The following is a 22,425-nucleotide window of genomic DNA, read 5'->3' on the forward strand; positions in this document are numbered from 1 at the left end:
GAATTAGTTATTTGACATTGGATGATATTGTAGAATTATTTCATTGTCACCGTTACTGCCGGTCGCGTGCCTATCCAGGTGTATGTATTAGGGTTTTTGAGTCGACGGATCTGAGTCCGTGTCTGCACTTTGATCATCAATATGCAAAATTCAACATGTTTTGGCATATGGCTGGCCTTTCCGTTGCATCTGCGGTGGAAACCATTTTATACGAAGAAAACGGATGAGTTATTGGATGAGGATGAAATAATTCAAGAGCGCAAGGCTCTCAATATCCGTCTTATCAATTTGAGTCAGTCGTAGTCATGTAAGAGTTTGCAGTGGCTGCTGCTCTACTTTGTGGATATTCCAATCTTCTACATTTCAGATTATTTTAGTTTCCAGCAAAGCCGGTCTCTCTGTTTTATAGTGGTTTCCGAGGAGACCTCCTGCCATGGTTCAGCTTAACCGGGCGAGGTGGAATACTTGCAACGCTAGTGGGAGGCTGATTTCAAGGTGGAGCAAAAGGTGTTTCTGATCAGATTTGGTGTAGGGGGAGCTTCAATTTGATTGTCCGAGAGAACTTGCAATTTAAGCTATCTTCTAGAAATGGACTTTAGAAGTGCCCATTGGTTGTGTAAGATTCTGTGGGATTACATTAACAAAGCAAACACATGCCTGGCATTCTAACAACAGTTCATAGAGTGGTAAATATCAGAGGCAGTTTCTTGGAAGTGTATAGGTTCTCTCAACAAGGGAAGAAGCAAAGAATCATTATTCCGAGTGGCAGAGCTTTCTGGGGGTGGAGATGCTTGGCAAACCAGACGTTTAAACTCTTTTGAGGTAAGAGAGATGTTAGTGAGATTGCTTGCATCAACTGTGGAAACTTTGGCCAGTAGTCCCAACTGGCAAGACACGATAAGGGTAAAACTGCCCTTTTGTTGGATTCCATTTTGGACCATCAAAGCAGCTGTAAGGATAAGGATTGGAATGAGGCGCTGATCATCACTAAAGAGAGGGTTAATTTACGTGGGATCTGGTTAGGAGGGGGTGGGGGGTTCTTGGTAAAGCAGCACAACGTCACATTGATTTAATCCCATTTCAAGCTAACAAGGCGGTATGGTGGCTTAACAATAAAGAGGATACTGCCTTCTATCTGAGGTTGGGGAGGTGCTTTTTTGGAAAGTAGAGTTACATTGTCTTTTGAAAGATGGAGGCAGGATATTAATGTGAAGGAGACAGTGTTTGAGTGTTGCTGCAGTTCGTTTAGGATTTATGGCATTCCGTGTAACTTGTGGTCGAATAAAATGTTACTGCTGGTAACAAGTTAAGACTTGGTGGAGCTTAAGGATCTCTCGGGTATTAAAATTAAAGTGGTTGGACCGAAAGGGGGTTTCATTAATAGTTTGATGCAGATTCATACGCAATTTGGCAGCTCTGAGGTTCGAATTGAGGTGGTCTCTGTTAATCGAGAGGCATATGAGAGCTATGAGCGCTAGTCAGACAAGGCTGTTATGGAGGTCGGGGACAGAAAAATGGATGTAGTTTAGAACAATAGTTGAGGGATAGGGCTTAGAAAGTTGTGTTGTGGTTATTGTGATATATATTCACATACTAGACCAATGAACATTGATACCCCATGGATGTGCCCATTACCCCTGGCCCATCTCTAGCCCAAATGGAAGACAGGCCCATTAAGGGCTCAGATGTTCTCCTATAAATATCAGGTTTGAGCGTATGATAATTGATTCACTATATTGTTTTTAGCAGCACCCTTAGCCGCTTCTTCCATATATCCTCATTCACTGACTTGAGCGTCGGAGGGGCTACGTCAGGACACCCTCCTGGCCCCCTCCTAACGATTTTATTTGTGATTTCAGGCTCGGGACAATTTTGAAACCTGCGTCTGTACTAGTGACACTTGCTGGAATCAGACCCTAAATTTCCCGTGAGTATCACTTGGCGCCGTCTGTGGGAAAGTTTGAGTTGAGACGTAGAGATGGTAGGCAAGAGAGGGAGTAGAAGAGCTACCTCAGCATCGTCGCGTCCTCAGAGGGGACCCGAACAATCTCATATTGAGACAAGACTGGAACAACCACATCTTAAGATAAGACAGGAACAACCTCGTCAAGAGACAAGAGCCGAACAACCTCGTCAAAGGACCAGGGTCGAGCAACCCCGTCCTAATGAAAATGAGGGGAACTTGACCCTAGAGCAGTTGGGTCAATTTATTACCCGGACGGTGGACGAGGCCATGAAGAAGAATCAAGAGTCTATGTTTGATGAACAACAAACCACTCGTCAGGAGCGAGAGGAGAATGCTGAGGGTCATCAGAGCAGGGTTGAAGAGACGCAACCCATCCAAGGTGGGGAGAATCCCGAGATAGAGGAGATGTGGAAGGAGATAAGAATGTTGAGGCATCAATTGGGAAACAGAGCTCCAGTGTCCAAGAAAGAGAGTCTTTTTTCCCCGCCATTTTGGAGGAAGGGCTTCCTCCAAATTTCCGACAGTCAAACGTGGGAGAAGCAAAAATTTATTTTCCTGCTAAGGCATCGCCTAGAAGAGGAGCAGAGTGGAGGAGGAGAATTAAATTTTCCTGCTAAGGAATCGCCTAGTAGAGGAGCAGAGTGGAGGAGGAGAATTAAATTTTCCTGTTAAGGCATCGCCGAGCAGAGTGTGAGAGAAGAAAAAATAAATTTTTCCTGCTAAGCGTCGCCTAGTAGAGGAGTAGAGTGGAGGAGAAATATTTAATTTTCCTACTAAGGCATCGCCTAGTAGAGGAGCAGAGGTGAGGAGATTGATATTAAATTTTTCCTACTTGGCTGAGCCTGGTAGAGGAGCAGAGGTCAGGAGGCGGAGAATTTTTATTTACTTACTTGGGCTGAGCCCGGTAGAGGAGCAGAGGTGAGGAGATTGAGATTGAATTTTCCTATTAAGGTATCGCCTAGTAGAGGAGCAGAAGTTAGGAGATTGATGTTACAATTTTCCTACTTGGGCTGAGCCTGGTAGAGGAGCCGCGGTTAGGAGGCGGAGAATTTTTATTTACCTACTTGGGCTGAGCCCGGTAGTGGAGCAGAGGTGAGAAGATTGAGATTGAATTTTTCTATTAAGGCATCGCCTAGTAGAGGAGCAGAGGTGAGGAGATTGATATTAAACTTTTCCTACTTGGGTTGAGCCTGGTAGAGGAGCAGAGGTCAGAAGGCGGAGAATTTTTATTAACCTACTTGGGCTGAGCTCGGTAGAGGAGCAGAGGTGAGGAGATTGAGATTGATTTTTCCTACTAAGGTGTCGCCTAGTAGAGGAGCAGAGGTGAGGAGATTGATGTTAAGATTTTCCTACTTAGGCTGAGCCTGGTAGAGGAGCAGAGGTGAGGAGATTGAGATTGAACTTTTCCTACTTGGGCTGAGCCTGGTAGAGGAGCAGAGGTGAGGAGATTGAGAGTGAATTTTTACTACTAAGGCATCGCCTTAGTAGTAAGAGCAGAGGTGAGGAGATTGATATTAAATTTTTCCTACAAAGGCATCGCCTAGTAGAGGAGCAGAGGTGAGGAGATTGAGCTTGAGATTGAATTTTACCTACTTGGGTTGAGCCTAGTAGAGGAGCAGAGGTGAGAAGATGTAGACTAAATTTTCCTACTACGGCATCGCCTAGTAGAGGAGCATAGTGAAGCAGAAAAATTAAACTTTACCTACTTGGGCCTAGTAGAGGAGCAGAGGTGAGGAGATTGAGCTTGAGATTGAATTTTACCTACTTGGGTTGAGCCTAGTAGAGGAGCAGAGGTGAGAAGATGTAGACTAAATTTTCCTACTTGGGCTGAGCCTAGTAGAGGAGCCAGGGGTGAGGAGGTGAAACCTTTATTTTCCTGCTAAATCATCGCCTAGCAGAGGAGTCAGAGGGTGAGAAGGTGGAAGTTTTATTTTCCTGCTGAGCCATCGTCTAGCAGAGGAGTCAGAGGGTGAGGAGTTGGAAATCAAGTTATTTTCCTGCTGAGGCATTACTTAGCGAGGAGGGGTTGTGGGCAAGGCTGGAACGTGGGGCGAGCATGCAGGTGGTTGGGGCGAGGCTTGGGCGCGGCGATGGTGGGCGAAGGGCGAGCAAGCGGGGACGAGCGTGCGAAGGGGGTGGGGCGAGGCTTGGGCGCGGCGATGAGGGGCGCTGGGCGAGCTCGTGGCAGCGGGCAAGCGTAGCACTTGTGTGAGCGGGAAGAGGGGCAAGCAGCTGTGCGAGCGTGCTGTTGGGTTCGGGCGAGCTGGTGGCAGGGGCGAGGCGCTGTCGGGGTGTGGCACCGGGTGAGCGTAGGTAGCGCTTATGTGCGCGAGGCGATGGGCGAGCTTGCGGCAGGGGCGAGGCGATGGGCGAGCTCGTGGCAGCGGGCGAGCGTAGCACTTGTGTGCGCGGGACGAGGGGCGAGCGGCTGTGCGAGCGACGGGCGAGCGTGCGGCTGGGGCCGGGCGAGCTGGTGGCAGGGACGAGGCGCTGTCGGGGCGTGGCACCGGGCAAGCATGGCGCTTCTGTGCGCGAGGCGATGTGCGAGCTTACGGCAGGGGCGCTGGGAGAGCTTACGGCAGGGGCGAGGCACTGGGCGAGCGTGGCTTGAGCGTTGGGCGAGCGGCTGTGCAAGCGCTCGGGCGAGTGTGCGGCTGGGGCCGGGCGAGCTTGTGGCAGGGGCGAGATGCGCTTGGGCGGGCCTGCGGCAGGGATGCTGGGCGCGTGTTGGTCGAGTGCAGCAGGGGCGATGGCTCGGCGGTGTCGGGCGAGTTCACAAGAGTAGGTGTAGAGTGAGAAGGTGGACTGCGATGGTGGAGTGTACGTGAAGTGCAGAAGAAATTCTATATGGGAGAAGTGAGAATGAAGTAAGGAGGTGACCAGAGCAGGGAGGAAGCCCAGATCAGATCTTTCCCCGCAGAGCAGGATTGCGATTTGATTTGTTTCCAAATCTTTGGAGACTGATGAACGGCGGGAAGAAAATGCACAACTTGCACCGGTAACCCGATGACAACACAACTAATCGAACTTCGAACCTGCGATTCAGTTCGACTCGGGAGGGGGAGACTGGTGATACCCCATGGATGAGCCCATTACCCTGGCCCATATCTAGCCCAAATGGAAGACAGGCCCATTAAGGGCCCAGGTATTCTCCTATAAATACCAGGTTTGAGCGTATGATAATTGATTCACTATATTGTTTTCAGCAGCACCCTTAGCTACTCCACCCATATATCTTCAGTCACTGACTTGAGCGTCGGAGGGGCTACGCCAGGACACCTTCCTGGTCCCTCCTAATGATCTTATTTGTTTTTTCAGGCTCGGGACAATTTTGAAACTTGCGTCTGTACTAGTGACACTTGCTGGAATCGGACCCTAAATTTCCCGCGAGTATGAAACATACATGAGTTTATATGCAAGAATATCACCCTTGAAGATAAGGAACTATCTCAATGAAGAATAATTACAGCTACGATAAAGTCCCTGCAAGTTAGGTATTACATCAATCTAATCCCAAAAATCCACAACATATTTCTGTTTTGATATAATGATTCTCTGTTTCGAATGAGCCACTTCAATTCCTAGAAAATACTTGTCTACCAAGATCCTTAATGTCGAATTCCTTTTCTAAGCACTGTCTCATTCTTTGCATTTCTTCGGGATCGTTCCCAATAACTATGATATCATCCGCATATACAAATAACACAGTCACTCCCCTTATCTTTGAATGCCGCACAAACAATGTATGATCCCCTTGACATTGCTTATAACCCGATGCATTTATCACGTTTGTAAACCTTCTAAACCAGGCCCTTGGAGATTGTTTAAGTTCATATAGGGCCTTGTTTAACTTGCAAGCCATCCAATCTTTAGATTTAAAACCTTGGGGAATCTCCATATTGTCGAAGTGTGATGTAAATTAGGGTAAAATCAAATCCCTTAATTAAAGGGATTCGGTTAGTGTACAGTTATGCAATATGCAGATTCTTAGGAATTAGTTAGCAGATTTTTAGGAATTAGTTAGTTTCCTTTTTTCCTGTTTCTAGAGTATTCTGTAAATCCCTATTTATGTAACATTTTTACTGATTCATCAAGCAAGGAAGAAATTATTCCTGAATCATTTTTCTACATGGTATCAGAGCCCTAGGACATTAGTCTGGGATCATTCCGTATTTTCCAGCCTTCATTGCTGTCCAGTTTTTTTCCAAGCCTTCATTGCTGTCTTTTCTTTTCTATTTCCCCATCCTTCACCATGTCTACCATCTCCAGCAGTTCGTCTTTCCCTGATGATACCACTGCTGTCCAGAAGACCGGTGACCTGCAGAATATTCGGGCCTCAAATCGACTCAACGGGACAAATTATCTCAAGTGGTCCCAATTCATTCGCACGTATCTCAAAGGCAAAGGAAGACTCAGCCATCTTATTGGAACGGGACCACCGAGGGAGGATCCAAAATTTGACGCTTGGGATGAAGAGGACTCTATGATCATGTCCTGGTTATGGGACTCCATGGATCCCATAATCAGTGACACATGTATGTTCTTTTCCACAGCGAAGGAAACTTGGGACTATATCCGCCGCACCTACTCAAAAACCAAGGATGCTGCTCAGGTGTATGAGATAAAGACTAAAACTGCAGCCCTCAAACAAGGTACCAAATCTGTCATTGAGTATGCTTCTCTGCTGCAAAATCTATGGCAGGAACTTGACTATTACCGAGTCTTTGAGATGAAATGCCCGGAGGATGCTGTACTATTGAAGAACTTTATTGAGAGAGACCGAATATATGATTTTTTGGCCGGATTAAACCCTGAATTTGATCAAGTAAGAATTCAGGTGCTTGGCCGAGATGACACACTGTCCCTAGAAGAGACAATCTCACTGATTCGCTCAGAAGAAAGTCGCAGGGGTATCATGCTTGAGCCACAGCACATGGATGGATCAGCACTTGCAACAAAAGGAGAGGATCTAGAGACAGATAAGGCGGCTGATATGAGAAGACCATATCCAAGCAGAGAAAATCAGTGGAAGGGGAACAAAGACAACCTATGGTGTACTTATTGCAAGAAACCAAGACACACAAGGGAAAATTGTTGGAAGATACATGGCAAATGATAGGACTCGTTTTTACGTGTTTTTAGTGTTGGTTTTGAGTCGCATTCATGCATCATATTAGTTTGTTTAGTTTAATTTAGCATTCATTTAGCATTATTTAGCATTTGGCTGATCTCGTGTATTTTGTGGTTGTTTTGTAGGAAGTGGACCAAAAAGTGGGATTTTATTTGCATAGCATCGAAGAGGTCTCGCTAGGGCGGTCAAAAGTGACCGCCCCAGCGAGCATATTGGCCCAGCCGAGGAGTTTCTGCGCGAGTCATTCGCTAGGGCGGTCAAAAATGACCGCCCCAGCGAATCCATCGATGTGAACGAGAATATTTTGCGCGAAGCTCTCGCTAGGGCGGTCAAAAGTGACCGCCCCAGCGAGACCAAAGACACGGCCAGGAATTTTAATTCGAGAATCACTCGCCCCAGCGGACAATCCTGACCGCCCTAGCGAGCGACGCAATCCGGGAAGATTTGTTTCCAAGTTTTGTGGACTCTATCTTAGACCATAACCTAATACACGAGGGAGGCGCCGATTTGGAGACTATTCTGATATTTTCCATCACTTTTCTTGGGAGGAAGGCTAGGAGCAAGAGAGACTTTCGAAGAACTCGAGAATTCCAAGCGTCGCAGCCGTCATCCATCGTCAACCTTAGTATTTTAATTATTCAGTTTTTATTTCTTGCATAGATTGTTGATTTTTATTGTGAATTTTGTTGGCTAAACTCTATATTTGTTGGGATTTGAGGGGATCCTACCCCGTACTCGTTGTTTAACATTATTTATCGACGTTTTTATGAGTGATTTGTTTATGCTTTTGTGCTTTCTCATTTCAATTGAAGTCTAGCTAACTTCCTTTGATTATTTCATGTTGTTAATGATTTCGATAGAATAATTGACAATAGGATCGAATAGCATAGACCACGGATTTACAATTTTAGTAGATATACGGAATTGGGTACGTGTCGATAGTGATAATTCACCCGGATGAAAGCTAGCGGATTCCATAGAACGTAATGCAATCGTGAACTGTTAAATAATTGAGGATACTTGATTACTGCATGTTTATGATTAGTATTAATATAGCTCGACAGAGTATATTAATTAGTCTAGGGAATTCCGTCGAATGCACGAGTAAAAGTCGAGTATAATTATTTGAACACGAGCGGTAGGTGAACTGATAATTCCCAACAAATTCGCTTCTCATTTGATTTACATCCAATTTAATCATTGATTTCTTGATTATTTGTTCTTGCATTTTAATCATTTTAGTTATTAAATTTTCTTTAGTTTAATCACCAACTCAATCTATCGTTGCTAAAGAAATTGAAGTGAAAATAAGAATAGAGTAACGAAGTCCTTGTGGATCGATACTCGTATTCACTTACGTTTATTATAACTTGACTATCGTGCACTTGCGATATTTTAAATCGAGCTTTCATTTATAAAACAAATTTTGGAACTATTCACTGTGCAAGTTTTGCTCGATCAAGTTTTTGGCGCCGTTGCCGGGGACTGTTGATTCACAATTTTTCTATTTTTCATTTAAATTCTTTAGTATTATTTATTTTATTGTTAGTTGATACTCCTATTCTGTTGCAGATTTTTCTTGTGGTGCATGCGAAGATCACTCGAAGTTAAGCTTGAGCCTTTTGACCCTGAGATCGAACGCACTGCTAGACGCCGAAGACAACAGCAAAGACTCAAGGAACAAATGGATAGGCACGAACAAGAGCAGGAGGCGGACCGCCAAAATGAGAGACGGATTGGATTATGCACAACCGTCTCTTGATGGAGCACGTCCAAGCATCGTGAGACCAGTCATCCGAGCTAACCAGTTTGAGATCAAGCTAGCTATCATTCAGATGATTCAAAACACTGTTCAATTTGGGGGAAGTGCACTTGACGACCCTAATTCTCATATAGCTGATTTTCTTGAAATTTGCGATACTTTTAAGTTTAATGCTGTGTCTGATGATGCTGTTCGTTTGCGTTTATTTCCATTTTCACTAAGAGATAAAGCTAAGGCGTGGTTAAACTGTTTGCCTGTAGGGTCTATCACTACATGGGAGGATATGGCGAAGGCATTCCTGATCAAGTACTTTCCTCCGTCGAAGACTATGAAGCTGAGAGCCGACATTACTACTTTTGCTCAATATGAGCTTGAGTCACTTTACGAGGCGTGGGAGCGATACAAGGATTTATTGAGGAGATGTCCACACCATGAGCTACCTCTTGGGTTAGTTGTTCAAACTTTTTACTACGGCCTGCTTACTCCTAACCGTACCATGATAGATGCTGCTGCCTGTGGTAACTTGCTGAGAAAAACGGCTGAGGAAGGATATGAATTATTGGAGGAGATGGCTGCTAGTAGCTATCATCCTCATTCCGATAGGCAGAAACGAGGTGCTGGAGTTAATCAAGTTACTGATTTGTCTGCGGTGTCAGCACAGTTAGAGGCTTTGAACAGAAAGATTGATGGGATGAGTGCGAGTGGATCGGCTATGCGTCTGCAAGAGATTTTCTGTGATAAGTGTGGAGGTGAGCATGACGTGCAGGATTGCCAAGATGGCAATCCATTCTATGTGCCTGAGGGAGCAAAACACGTGGGATTCCAGAACCGTCCTAGAAATGACCCTTATTCAAACTCTTATAATCCGGGATGGAGGAATCACCCAAACTTTTCGTGGGGAGGTCAAAACAACCAAAACCGCCAACAAAGAGGTCCACCACATGGGATGCACCAAGGATTCAAGCCAGAACCGCCTAGGGAGGAGAAGTCAAATTTAGAGCAAATGATGACTAAATTTATTTCAGCAACCGAGACGAGATTTCAGAATCAGGATGCATCCATAAAGGGGTTAGAGAATCAAATTGGGCAGTTGGCTAAGTTAATTGCTAATAGGGAGCAAGGAACTTTGCCAAGCAACACGGAGACTAACCCGAGAGAGCAAGTGAAAGCTGTGGAATTGCGTAGTGGAAGAGCATTCGAGTCTAATGAGGAAAGGACCAAGCATGGTGAGGATGAGGTGGAACATCAAGGAGTTATGCAAAATTCTTGAAAGATATCTTGGCGAATAAGCGGAAGCTAGAAGATCATATGACTGTGAACTTGACTGAAAATTGCTCCGCTTTAGTTCAAAACAAGATGCCTCCAAAGCAAAAAGATCCAGGGAGTTTCTCTATACCTTGCATTATTGGTGATATTAATTTTCATAAAGCTCTATGTGATCTTGGTGCGAGTATTAATTTGATGCCCTATTCTGTGTTTAGGAGACTGGGATTGGGTGAACCCAAGCCAACTAGGATGTCATTGCAGCTGGCTGACAGATCTGTCAAGTATCCACGTGGGATTATCGAAGATGTCTTGGTGAAAGTGGATAAGTTTATTTTTCCTGCAGATTTTGTAGTACTTGACATGGAGGAAGATTTAGAGATGCCTTTAATCCTAGGGAGACCATTTCTGGCTACAGGGAAAGCACTGATTGATGTTGACGAGGGAAAATTGAGACTGAGAGTTGGAGAAGAAGAAATTATTTTTGATGTCTTTAATACTCTCAAGCACACAATGCACAATGATAGTTGTTTTCGTGTTGATGTCTTAGATTCTCTCGTTTGTGATTTCGTGCAGGATGGATTGCAAGAACCATTGGAGGCCATTCTCACTACGGAAAAGCAGGAGGACGAGTTAGACGAGGAAAAGATGGAGATGGTAGCTCACTTGAATGCCATTCCACCTTGGAGAAAGCAAGTGAGGCTTCGACTAGAGGAATTGGGAGACAGAAAAGATTTAATGCCTCAAAAGTCGAGCCTAGAGGAGCCACCTACTTTGGAGCTCAAACCACTACCTCCACATCTCAAGTACGTATATCTAGGAGAAAATAATAAACTGCCTGTTATTATTTCTTCTTCTTTGACAGATGATATGGAGAGTAAGCTCTTAGAAGTCCTTAAGGAGCATAGAGGAGCATTCGCTTGGAAAGTTGCGGACATCAAGGGGATAAGTCCTTCGATCTGCATGCACAAAATTCTGATGGAGGATAAATACTCACCTCTAGCACAACCTCAAAGGAGACTCAATCCAAAGATGCAGGAGGTCGTAAAAGCTGAAACGATCAAACTTCTGGATGCAGGTATTATCTATCCTATCTCTGATAGTGCGTGGGTAAGTCGTGTGCAATGTGTGCCTAAAAAGGGTGGGATTACTGTTATTACCAATGAAAAAAATGAGTTGATTCCCATTAGAACTGTTACGGGTTGGCGTGTGTGCATGGATTATAGGAAATTAAATGATGCAACCCGTAAAGATCACTTCCCCCTGCCATTTATTGATCAAATGATTGAACGATTAGCCGGTCATGAATTTTACTGTTTTTTGGATGGATATTCGGGATACAATCAAATCACCATTGCACCTGAGGACCAAGAGAAAACTACTTTCACTTGCCCTTATGGTACTTTTGCGTTTAGACGTATGCCCTTTGGTCTATGCAATGCACCTGCTACATTTCAAAGATGCATGACCGCTATTTTTCATGACATGATTGAGAATTTTCTTGAAGTTTTTATGGATGACTTCTCCATTTTTGGCTCTTCGTTTAATGAATGTCTAGAAAATTTGAACTTGGTGCTTATTAGATGTGAAGAGAGCAATTTGGTGTTAAATTGGGAGAAGTGTCATTTCATGGTGCAAGAGGGGATTGTGTTAGGGCACAAGGTGTCAGAAAATGGAATGGAGGTCGACAAAGCCAAGGTGGAAGTAATCAAAAATCTACCACCTCCGTCATCAATCAAGGGAGTCCGCAGTTTCTTGGGGCATGCTGGTTTTTATAGGCGTTTCATTAAAGATTTTTCTATAATTGCTAAGCCCTTGTCCTCTCTATTGATGAAAGATGTTGAGTTTAATTTTGATTCTACTTGTCTGCAGGCATTCGAGATACTCAAGGAGAGTTTGGTGACAGCACCTGTTCTGACTGCCCCTGATTGGGAGCTACCGTTTGAGGTGATGTGCGATGCTAGTGATACAGCTGTTGGTGCGGTGCTGGGTCAAAGGAAGAACAAGGTATTTCATACCATCTACTACGCAAATAAGACTTTAAATGATGCTCAATTGAATTACGCTACTACTGAAAGGAATTACTTGCTATAATATTTGCTTTCGAGAAATTTCATTCATATCTTGTTCTGTCTAAAGTGATTGTGTATACAGATCATTCTGCCCTAAAATACTTGCTTGCTAAGAAAGATGCGAAACCTAGGTTAATTAGGTGGATTTTACTATTGCAAGAATTTGATCTCGAGATTCGAGATAAAAAGGGTGTAGAAAATGTGGTTGCTGATCATCTGTCTAGGCTTGAGGATGTTAGAATTAATGGCGTTGATGCTGATATAGATGACTGGTTCCCTGATGAGCAATTGTTTGAGGTGAATGCGTGCCCTTGGTATGCCAATTTTGCCAATTTTCTTGTCACCGGCACACCCCCCCAAATTTATCATTTCACCAAAGAAAGAAATTCTTTTCTGACGTGAAATATTATTTTTGGGAGGAACCGTTTTTGTTTAAAATCTGTGCAGATGCCATGATAAGGAGATGTGTAGCGGAGGAGGAAACCAGTCAAATTCTGAACCACTGCCATGACCGTGAGGTAGGTGGTCACTTTGGACCCATACGGACGGCATCTAAGGTACTTGAATGTGGCTTCTATTGGCCAACTCTTTTTAAGGATGCTCGTTTGTATGTTCTCAATTGTGATAGATGTCAACGCACAGGTAATATTTCCAACCGTCATGAGATGCCTTTGAATAATATTATTGAGTGTGAAATATTTGATGTGTGGGGGATTGATTTTATGGGTCCTTTTCCTGCTTCTTTTGGAAAGAAATTTATTTTGGTGGCAGTGGAGTATGTGTCGAAATGGGTGGAGGCAGAGACTTGTGCCACGAATGATGCACAAGTGGTGTTAAAATTTTTAAAGAAACACATTTTTAATCGATTTGGTACACCGCGTGCAATCATAAGTGATGGTGGCACCCATTTTTGCAATAAAATTTTTGATAAACTGTTGGGCAAATATGGTGTCACCCACAAAGTTTCCACTCCATACCATCCCCAAACTAGTGGACAAGTTGAAGTGTCCAATCGAGAGATTAAGAGGATTTTAGAAAAGACGGTTAATGTGAATCGAAAGGACTGGTCCATTCGGTTAGATGATGCTTTGTGGGCTTATCGTACTGCGTTCAAAACACCTATAGGCACTACACCATATAGGTTACTTTTTGGTAAAGCATGTCATCTACCCGTAGAATTAGAGCATAGAGCATATTGGGCGACCAAGGCACTAAACTTTGATTTTGCTCTTGCAGGTGAGAAACGATTGCTGCAGTTGAGTCAGTTGGATGAGTTCCGAGATACAGCTTATGATCTTGCCCTATCTTACAAGGAACGCACCAAAAGAGCCCATGATAAACACATTGTAAGAAGAGAATTCAAAGTGGGTGAAGCGGTGTTGTTATACAACTCTCGCTTACGACTTTTTCCGGGCAAGCTGAAGTCCAGATGGTCAGGACCATTCATCATAGCCGAGGTGTTCCCATCAGGTGCAGTGGTGTTGCATGATGGCAAGGAAGGGACGTTTACTGTGAACGCCCAAAGATTAAAGCACTATATTGGTGGCACAATTGAGCCACAAATTGGAGTCACTCGGCTCCATGACAGTCGTTGAGGACATGGGTGAAAAGTCGAGCTCTAGACTATAAATTGAGAACTACCTCTACTCCTTATTTTGATTTTAATTAGATTTTTTTTTTTAGCATTCGCATCATTTGTATTTATGTAGTTGCATGGCATGGCATTCATTGTTTTTATTTATTTTTTTTCGAGAGTATCTCGCTAGGGCGGTCAAAACCGACCGCCCCAGCGAGCCGTCGTTTTTAAAAAATTTTTTTTTCACCGAATATACCTCGCTAGGGCGGTTATTTTTGACCGCCCCAGCGAGGCGTCGTTTTTAAAAAAAGTTTTTCACCGAATATACCTCGCTAAGGCGGTTACTTTTGACCGCCCCAGCGAGGCGTCGTTTTTAAAAAAATTTTTTTCACCGAATATACCTCGCTAGGGCGGTTATTTTTGACCGCCCCAGCGAGGCGTCGTTTTTAAAAAAATTTTTCACCGAATATACCTCGCTAAGGCGGTTACTTTTGACCGCCCCCGCGAGCACTCATATTTTTTAAATTTGTCTTGGCGAGAACCCCTCGCTAGGGCGGTCAAAACTGACCGCCCCAGCGAGCACGCGTATAAAAAATAATTGGTCACCGCAAACCACTCGCTAGGGCGGACACTTTTGACCGCTCTAGCGAGTCTCGCAGACTATAAAAAAAATTTTCTCCCCTTTCTTCCCCACTTCGAACCCTACCCCTTTCCTCTCCAATAATCGGCGCCTCCTCCATCTTTTACGCTCAAATCTTCTTATTTTGTGATAATTTCAGGAAAAGACTCGATCTTGGACGCTACCCTCCACCGGGACGCGTTTACACTACAATTTCTTCTACTCCGGTCATCTTCCAAGGATTCCGGCGAACTTCAAAAATTTTCCGGCGACTTCAGACTCCTTGCACTCCCATCTCGACATGGCACCTAAACGGTCTAAGGTAACTCACGGTGCCTCTAGTTCTCGTTCGACTCCGTCTAATTTTGTTAATGAGAAAGCTCGGGAGCGGTTTGAGCATGCTAAACTACATAGAAAACCAATCCCTGAGCGAGGGTTTACTACATCTGTTATTAGTGATTTTCCGGAAGTCTTAGTAGAGGGACGAGGGTGGAGTAATTTCTTAGCACAACCGAATGCCGCGGTGATTCCGGTTGTGCGTGAATTCTATGCCAATGCTCCGGAGCGGAGTGAGCCTAAGGCATCTGTGCGGGGGCGTCTAGTCCCGTATGATTCGATAACTATCAATGACTTGCTGGGTTTACCGTCGGTCGATGACTCTGAGTTTCAGGCGTGGGTGCTCAACCCGGACTATGATTTAATTATTCGCACGCTCTGCTATCCGGGCACCACGTGGAAACAGCCGGGGACGTATACGGTTTTTCTTGAAAATTTTTGAGAGTGGACGCGGCAATGTGGTATGCGTTTCTATCTAAGAGATTGATGCCGGTCAGGCATACGAGTGATGTCCAGCGTGAGCGGGCGGTTGTTCTGTATGCTATCCAGACTGGGATGGCGATTGATGTGGGCAGACTCATCTTTGGACAGCTCAACATGTGCATACACAGCAGCAATTTGGCGTTTTATTTTCCGACGATCGTGACCGAGTTATGTGCCCGAGCGGGGGTGATATTTGCCGATGATGATGAGTGGCTACCACCGATGAGAGCTATTGATGACGCTCTTTATCGATCCAAGAGGGAGAAGAGGCAGGCAGAGCTGCCCGAGGATGTATTTTTCGAGTATGGGGGCGCAGCTCAACCACCTCCGGCTTTAGGACATGCACTGCCTCCTCCGCAGCCACGCCGCCGTGCCATGCGAGATCGCATCAACGAATTGGGCGCTTGGGCCACTTACCAGACTGAGTATCAGACCGTCAATCAAGCTCATATTCAGAACCTCGAGTACTTGGTACAGGGGATCTCAACGCATTTGGGCATCGACACATCCGGCCAGCCACCACCACCCGCATACCCGCCACCCTTCCAGTTCCAGTACCATTATCCTATGCCGCCACCAGCTGACGAGGGAGTCCCACCACCTGAGCATGACGAGGATGAGGAGTTCTGATCAGGGGAGTTCACTGTTTCCCCTTTCTTTTTATTTTTATTTTGTTTGTTTTGTCATTGCATTTGCATTCATTCGTTTTTATGTTTTTAGTCTTTGTTTCGTTTTGTGCTATGAGGGCATGGCACAACTCTAGTATGAGGGGGTGGGTAGATTGTTTTGATTGTTTAGTTAATTGGTTTAGTTTCATTGCATTTCTGTTGTTTGGTGTCGTTTATGTTGGTTTCTTTTGTTGGGTGTTGTTATGGTGAGAAGCCATCGTTTATGAGCCAATGATGATCTTGAATTGATAGTTTACAAAAATGTTGATTGGGTCACTTCGTGAACGGTACTCTGAATTGTTGAAGCATAAAGTTTGGTACAAAATTTGAACTTTTGAGCACATTTGCGTGGGGACTAGGATTTTGTAGGAATAATGGTGAAATTTGAAAAATTTTGTTTGGTTAACTTGAAAGGCACCATTTATGAGTTGATTTAGCATGCAAACCCGTGAAAATAAGTCGCTAATAGTGACCTTGATTGAGAAAAGTTGATTTGCCTTGAACTTTACTTGTACCTCCTCTCCAATGCACTAATTAAAAGATCAAACTCCCAACCGGCTATAATCCAAAGTGATATCATTCTTAGCCTAGAGAGTACATGTGTGAAAATTGTGCATTCAAAAAAAAAAAAAAAAAAAGGGAGAAAAGAAAATAAGGAGATGTAAGGTGAGGGGGAGCCTAAATAAAAGGAATGAAATTCTATTCCTAGGCTAAAAGTTGGAGATGTAAGGAGACGAGGAAAGTCAGACGCAAAAGTCTTGACAATTGCACAATGAAAATGATCGGTGTACTCCCAACTTTTTAGCCACTTGAGCTTATTTCCCTTCCTTTCGACACCCCTATCTGCTCTTAAAAGTTGAATAAAGTTCACTTTATGGCTAGTGATAAATGGATACGGGAATGCATGCTAGTGAGACTTGTATTGAAGTGCTAATTAAGTGACTCGCATGATTTGATAATTGATCTATTTGACGTACGAATGACTAGACCCATCACGACACACACACATGTTCAAACTAGTGTTGATATTTATGTGTAGATGAGAAATGAGTATTCGTTTGCGATTTGACTTGACTATGATTGGTAGTGGGAAAGTAAACTGAGGCATGAACATAACCGTTGTCGACTCACCATTGACATTTACTTGTGTTGGTTTTTCTTGTTTGAGTTTGTTTGTTTTGTTGAGTTTGTTTAGTATCTCGTGCTTTAACCTATTTTACTCGAGGGCGAGCAAAAGGTTAGCATGAGGGGGTTGATAGGACTCGTTTTTACGTGTTTTTAGTGTTGGTTTTGAGTCGCATTCATGCATCATATTAGTTTGTTTAGTTTAATTTAGCATTCATTTAGCATTATTTAGCATTTGGCTGATCTCGTGTATTTTGTGGTTGTTTTGTAGGAAGTGGACCAAAAAGTGGGATTTTATTTGCATAGCATCGAAGAGGTCTCGCTAGGGCGGTCAAAAGTGACCGCCCCAGCGAGCATATTGGCCCAGCCGAGGAGTTTCTGCGCGAGTCATTCGCTAGGGCGGTCAAAAATGACCGCCCCAGCGAATCCATCTATGTGAACGAGAATATTTTGCGCGAAGCTCTCGCTAGGGCGGTCAAAAGTGACCGCCCCAGCGAGACCAAAGACACGGCCAGGAATTTTAATTCGAGAATCACTCGCCCCAGCGGACAATCCTGACCGCCCTAGCGAGCGACGCAATCCGGGAAGATTTGTTTCTAAGTTTTGTGGACTCTATCTTAGACCATAACCTAATACACGAGGGAGGCGCCGATTTGGAGACTATTCTGATATTTTCCATCACTTTTCTTGGGAGGAAGGCTAGGAGCAAGAGAGACTTTCGAAGAACTCGAGAATTCCAAGCGTCGCAGCCGTCATCCATCGTCAACCTTAGTATTTTAATTATTCAGTTTTTATTTCTTGCATAGATTGTTGATTTTTATTATGAATTTTGTTGGCTAAACTCTATATTTGTTGGGATTTGAGGGGATCCTACCCCGTACTCGTTGTTTAACATTATTTATCGACGTTTTTATGAGTGATTTGTTTATGCTTTTGTGCTTTCTCATTTCAATTGAAGTCTAGCTAACTTCCTTTGATTATTTCATGTTAATGATTTCGATAGAATAATTGACAATAGGATCGAATAGCATAGACCACGGATTTACAATTTTAGTAGATATACGGAATTGGGTACGTGTCGATAGTGATAATTCACCCGGATGAAAGCTAGCGGATTCCATAGAACGTAATGCAATCGTGAACTGTTAAATAATTGAGGATACTTGATTACTGCATGTTTATGATTAGTATTAATATAGCTCGACAGAGTATATTAATTAGTCTAGGGAATTCCGTCGAATGCACGAGTAAAAGTCGAGTATAATTATTTGAACACGAGCGGTAGGTGAACTGATAATTCCCAACAAATTCGCTTCTCATTTGATTTACATCCAATTTAATCATTGATTTCTTGATTATTTGTTCTTGCATTTTAATCATTTTAGTTATTAAATTTTCTTTAGTTTAATCACCAACTCAATCTATCGTTGCTAAAGAAATTGAAGTGAAAATAAGAATAGAGTAACGAAGTCCTTGTGGATCGATACTCGTATTCACTTACGTTTATTATAACTTGACTATCGTGCACTTGCGATATTTTAAATCGAGCTTTCATTTATAAAACAAATTTTGGAACTATTCACTGTGCAAGTTTTGCTCGATCAGCAAACCACCAAGCACAGAATGGGGAGCCCGAGTAGGGAAGCCGAGACCTCAAGCGCACATGGTTGAGGACCAAACCAGGGATGAAAACTCAGCAGCAGAGGGACTTAACCGAGAGGAGATTGAGAAGCTAAAAAACTTTCTGTGGTCCCTAGAGAAGCCCTCTGGTACATGTTCTCTAGCCCTCTCAGGTAATGGTTCATTCTCTTTTTCTGTAGATGCCTCAGGAACCCTAAATGCCAACTCTTGGATAATAGACTCTGGTGCTACTGACCATATGACACCCATATCTCAGATTTTTCACTCTTATACACCATGCCCAAGTAACAGGAAAATTGTAGTGGCAAATGGCTCTGTGGCTACAGTGGCAGGCTTCGGAGACATACATATCTCCCCTATGCTTAGCCTAAAAAATGTACTTCATGTGCCAAAACTGTCCAACAGCCTTGTCTCCATCCATAAACTCACTCATGATCTTAAATGCCGTGTTACGTTTTTCCCTTCCTATGGTGTTTTTCAGGACCTAGCTTCGGGGAGGAAGATTGGACTTGCTAAGGAAAGGGGGGGCCTTTACTACCTTGAGTCTTCACCACAAACCTGGAGCAATTTGTCCTTGTCTAGTTCATCCAATAAAGATACCATTTGGCTACACCATTTGCGCCTTGGTCATCCTTCCTTTAGGACTCTAAAAGTTATGTTTCCTTATTTATTTCAAGGATTAGATATTTCGGAATTTCATTGTGACACATGTGAATTGGCAAAACATACTCGAGTATCTTTTCCTATCAGTAATAAAAGAAGTTCTTCTCCTTTCCATTTAATTCATAGTGATGTATGGGGTCTCTCTCGGATACCTAACATTTCTGGGGCCCGTTGGTTTGTCTCTTTGATTGATGATTGCACTCGCGTCACATGGATATCCCTCCTTAAACATAAATCTGAAGTTAGCACTATTATACCAAATTTCCATGCGATGATTCAAACTCAATTTGGAGTGAAAATAAAAGGGTTTAGGACAGACAATGCCACAGATTACTTCAACCAAATCCTATCACCCTATTTCCTGTCACATGGCATCATCCATGACTCATCGTGTGTTCAAACACCTCAACAAAATGGGGTGGCTGAAAGGAAAAAAGGACACTTGCTAAACACCACCCGAGCCCTACTTCTTCATGGAAACGTTCCTAAGACCTATTGGGGGGAAGCTGTCCTTACAGCCACACACATGATTAATAGACTTCCTTCACGGGTGCTCGACAACAAGAGTCCAGTAGAGTGCCTTAACAGCTTCTATCCTCACTTTAGAACCTCAAACGGCCTCACCCCTAGGGTATTTGGGTGCACTGCCTTTGTTCATGTCCATAACACCCAAAGAGATAAGTTGGATCCCCGAGCCATCAAATGTATGTTCCTTGGTTACTCAGCCACTAAAAAGGGGTATAAGTGCTATAATCCTTCCTCCAGAAAATCATACATCTCTATCGATGTTACCTTCAGTGAAAATAAACCGTTCTTCTCCAAGTCCTCTCTTCAGGGGGAGAGTCCACTAGAAGATAGTCCTTGGGAATCCTTTGAACCGATCCACACTCTTGATCTCCCTCCTATACCAACCGAGCCTTCTAACCCCACAAATGTGTCATCTTCCCACAAGTTTCCTAGGTTCTCTCAGGTGTACTCAAGGAGGAAGACTGCCCCGGAACAGACTCAAGTCCAAGCTTCCAATCCAGACTCCGGAAATGAGACCACGGTAAGTCCCGAACACCCTTCTCATATTCAACAGATTGAAACACCAACCATTGGCCCAACAAATGACCTAGACCTTCCTATTGCCATCAGAAAAGATACCCGGAAATGCACTAAACGACCACTATACCCATTATCTCACTTTGTTTCCCTTAAAAACCTATCGCCAGCCCACAAAAAATTCATTGTCAGTTTAAACACCATTGCAACCCCTACTACTGTCTCTGAGGCATTGTCAAAAAGGGAATGGAGAGATGCTATGGGAGAAGAAATGGAAGCATTGGAAAAGAATAAAACCTGGGAGGTGGTGAAAAAACCAGAGGGAAAGAACATTGTTGACTGTAAATGGATTATTTCACTGAAATACAAGGCTGATGGATCCCTAGAGAGATACAAGGCAAGGTTGGTAGCCAAAGGATATACTCAAACGTATGGAGTTGATTATCTGGAAACCTTTGCCCCGGTTGCCAAAATGAACACTGTGAGAATTCTTCTGTCATTAGCCGCTCACTATAGCTGGCAACTTCTGCAGTATGATGTTAAGAATGCTTTCTTCCATGGTGACTTAGATGAAGAAATCTACATGCACATCCCACCGGGTTTTGTTGGAGAATCAAGCAATAAGGTGTGCAAATTAAAGAAGGCACTTTATGGGTTAAAACAATCTCCCAGGGCATGGTTCGGGAGGTTTGCAAACTTTATGAAGGAATCTGGATACAAACAAAGCCAAGGTGATCACACCCTCTTCATTAAACACTCCTCTGCAGGGGGAGTAACAACTCTTCTAGTCTATGTCGACGACATCATAGTAACCGAGAATGATGAAGAAGAAAAGCTCGAATTAAAGAGAAGATCGGGAAAGGAGTTTGAGATAAAAGAACTGGGCAGGTTGAAGTACTTTCTCGGTATTGAGGTGGCCTACTCTACACACGGGATTTTCATCTCTCAACAAAAATACATTACAGACCTACTTACCGAGACAGGAAAGGCTGGGTGTAAACCGGCCTCTACTCCAATGGATCCAAATCACAAATTGGGAGAAGATAAAGAGGCACCAGCAGTTGATAAAAGGATGTACCAGAGGTTAGTTGGTAGACTCATATACCTCGCTCATACTCGGCCAGATATAGCCTACTCAGTCAGTGTGATCAGCCAATTCATGCATGATCAAAGAGAGTCACATCTTCAAGCTGCAAATAGGGTACTTCAGTATTTGAAAGGGAACCCAGGGAAAGGAATTATGTTCAAAAGGAACGAGAGGCTTACTGTAGAAGCCTACACCGACGCTGACTATGCAAGATCCCTCGTAGATAGAAGGTCTACTTCGGGGTATTGTACGTTTCTAGGTGGCAACCTAGTAACATGGAGGAGTAAGAAGCAAAATGTAGTGGCCAGGTCCTCAGCCGAAGCAGAATTCAGGGCGATTGCTCAAGGGCTATACGAAATACTATGGCTAAAGATTATTTTGGATGATCTCCGGGTCAAGGTAGAAGGTCCCATGAAACTCTACAGTGACAACAAGTCCGCAATCAACATTGCACATAATCCTATACAACACTATAGGACAAAGCATATTGAGATTGACAGACACTTCATCAAAGAGAAATTGGAGAGAAAACTAGTGTGCATGTCCTATGTTCCAACCGGGTGCCAGCTGGCTGATGTTCTGACTAAGGGACTAAGCAGTTCAAGTTTTCATGGGCTCATATCCAAGCTGGGAATGGAAGACATCTATTCCTCAGCTTGAGGGAGAGTGTCGAAGTGTGATGTAAATTAGGGTAAAATCAAATCCCTTAATTAAAGGGATTCGGTTAGTGTACAGTTAGGCAATATGCAGATTCTTAGGAATTAGTTAGCAGATTTTTAGGAATTAGTTAGTTTCCTTTTTCCTGTTTCTAGAGTATTCTGTAAATCCCTATTTATGTAACATTTTTACTGATTCATCAAGCAAGGAAGAAATTATTCCTGAATCATTTTTCTACACATATAAATTTCCTTTTCAAGATCGCCATGTAAGAAGACATTTTTTACGTCATACTGGTGCGAGTTCCATCCAATGTTGGCTGCCAATGACAA

At 43.6% G+C, this 22,425-nt stretch overlaps 1 protein-coding gene and 1 non-coding gene across 2 annotated transcripts in view; one reads left to right on the forward strand and one right to left on the reverse strand.

Moving 5' to 3' along the window:
- LOC140838949 (protein MOR1-like) overlaps window positions 1-22,425 on the forward strand; it is a 70,307-nt gene that overhangs the window by 24,828 nt on the left and 23,054 nt on the right.
- LOC140840340 (small nucleolar RNA R71) lies at window positions 9,191-9,297 on the reverse strand. Its single transcript, XR_012119926.1, has one exon. It is a non-coding gene; the product is annotated as a small nucleolar RNA R71 (small nucleolar RNA).

This window comes from Primulina eburnea, chromosome 8 (genome assembly GCF_022965805.1).
Source record: "Primulina eburnea isolate SZY01 chromosome 8, ASM2296580v1, whole genome shotgun sequence".
Taxonomy (NCBI): domain Eukaryota; kingdom Viridiplantae; phylum Streptophyta; class Magnoliopsida; order Lamiales; family Gesneriaceae; genus Primulina; species Primulina eburnea.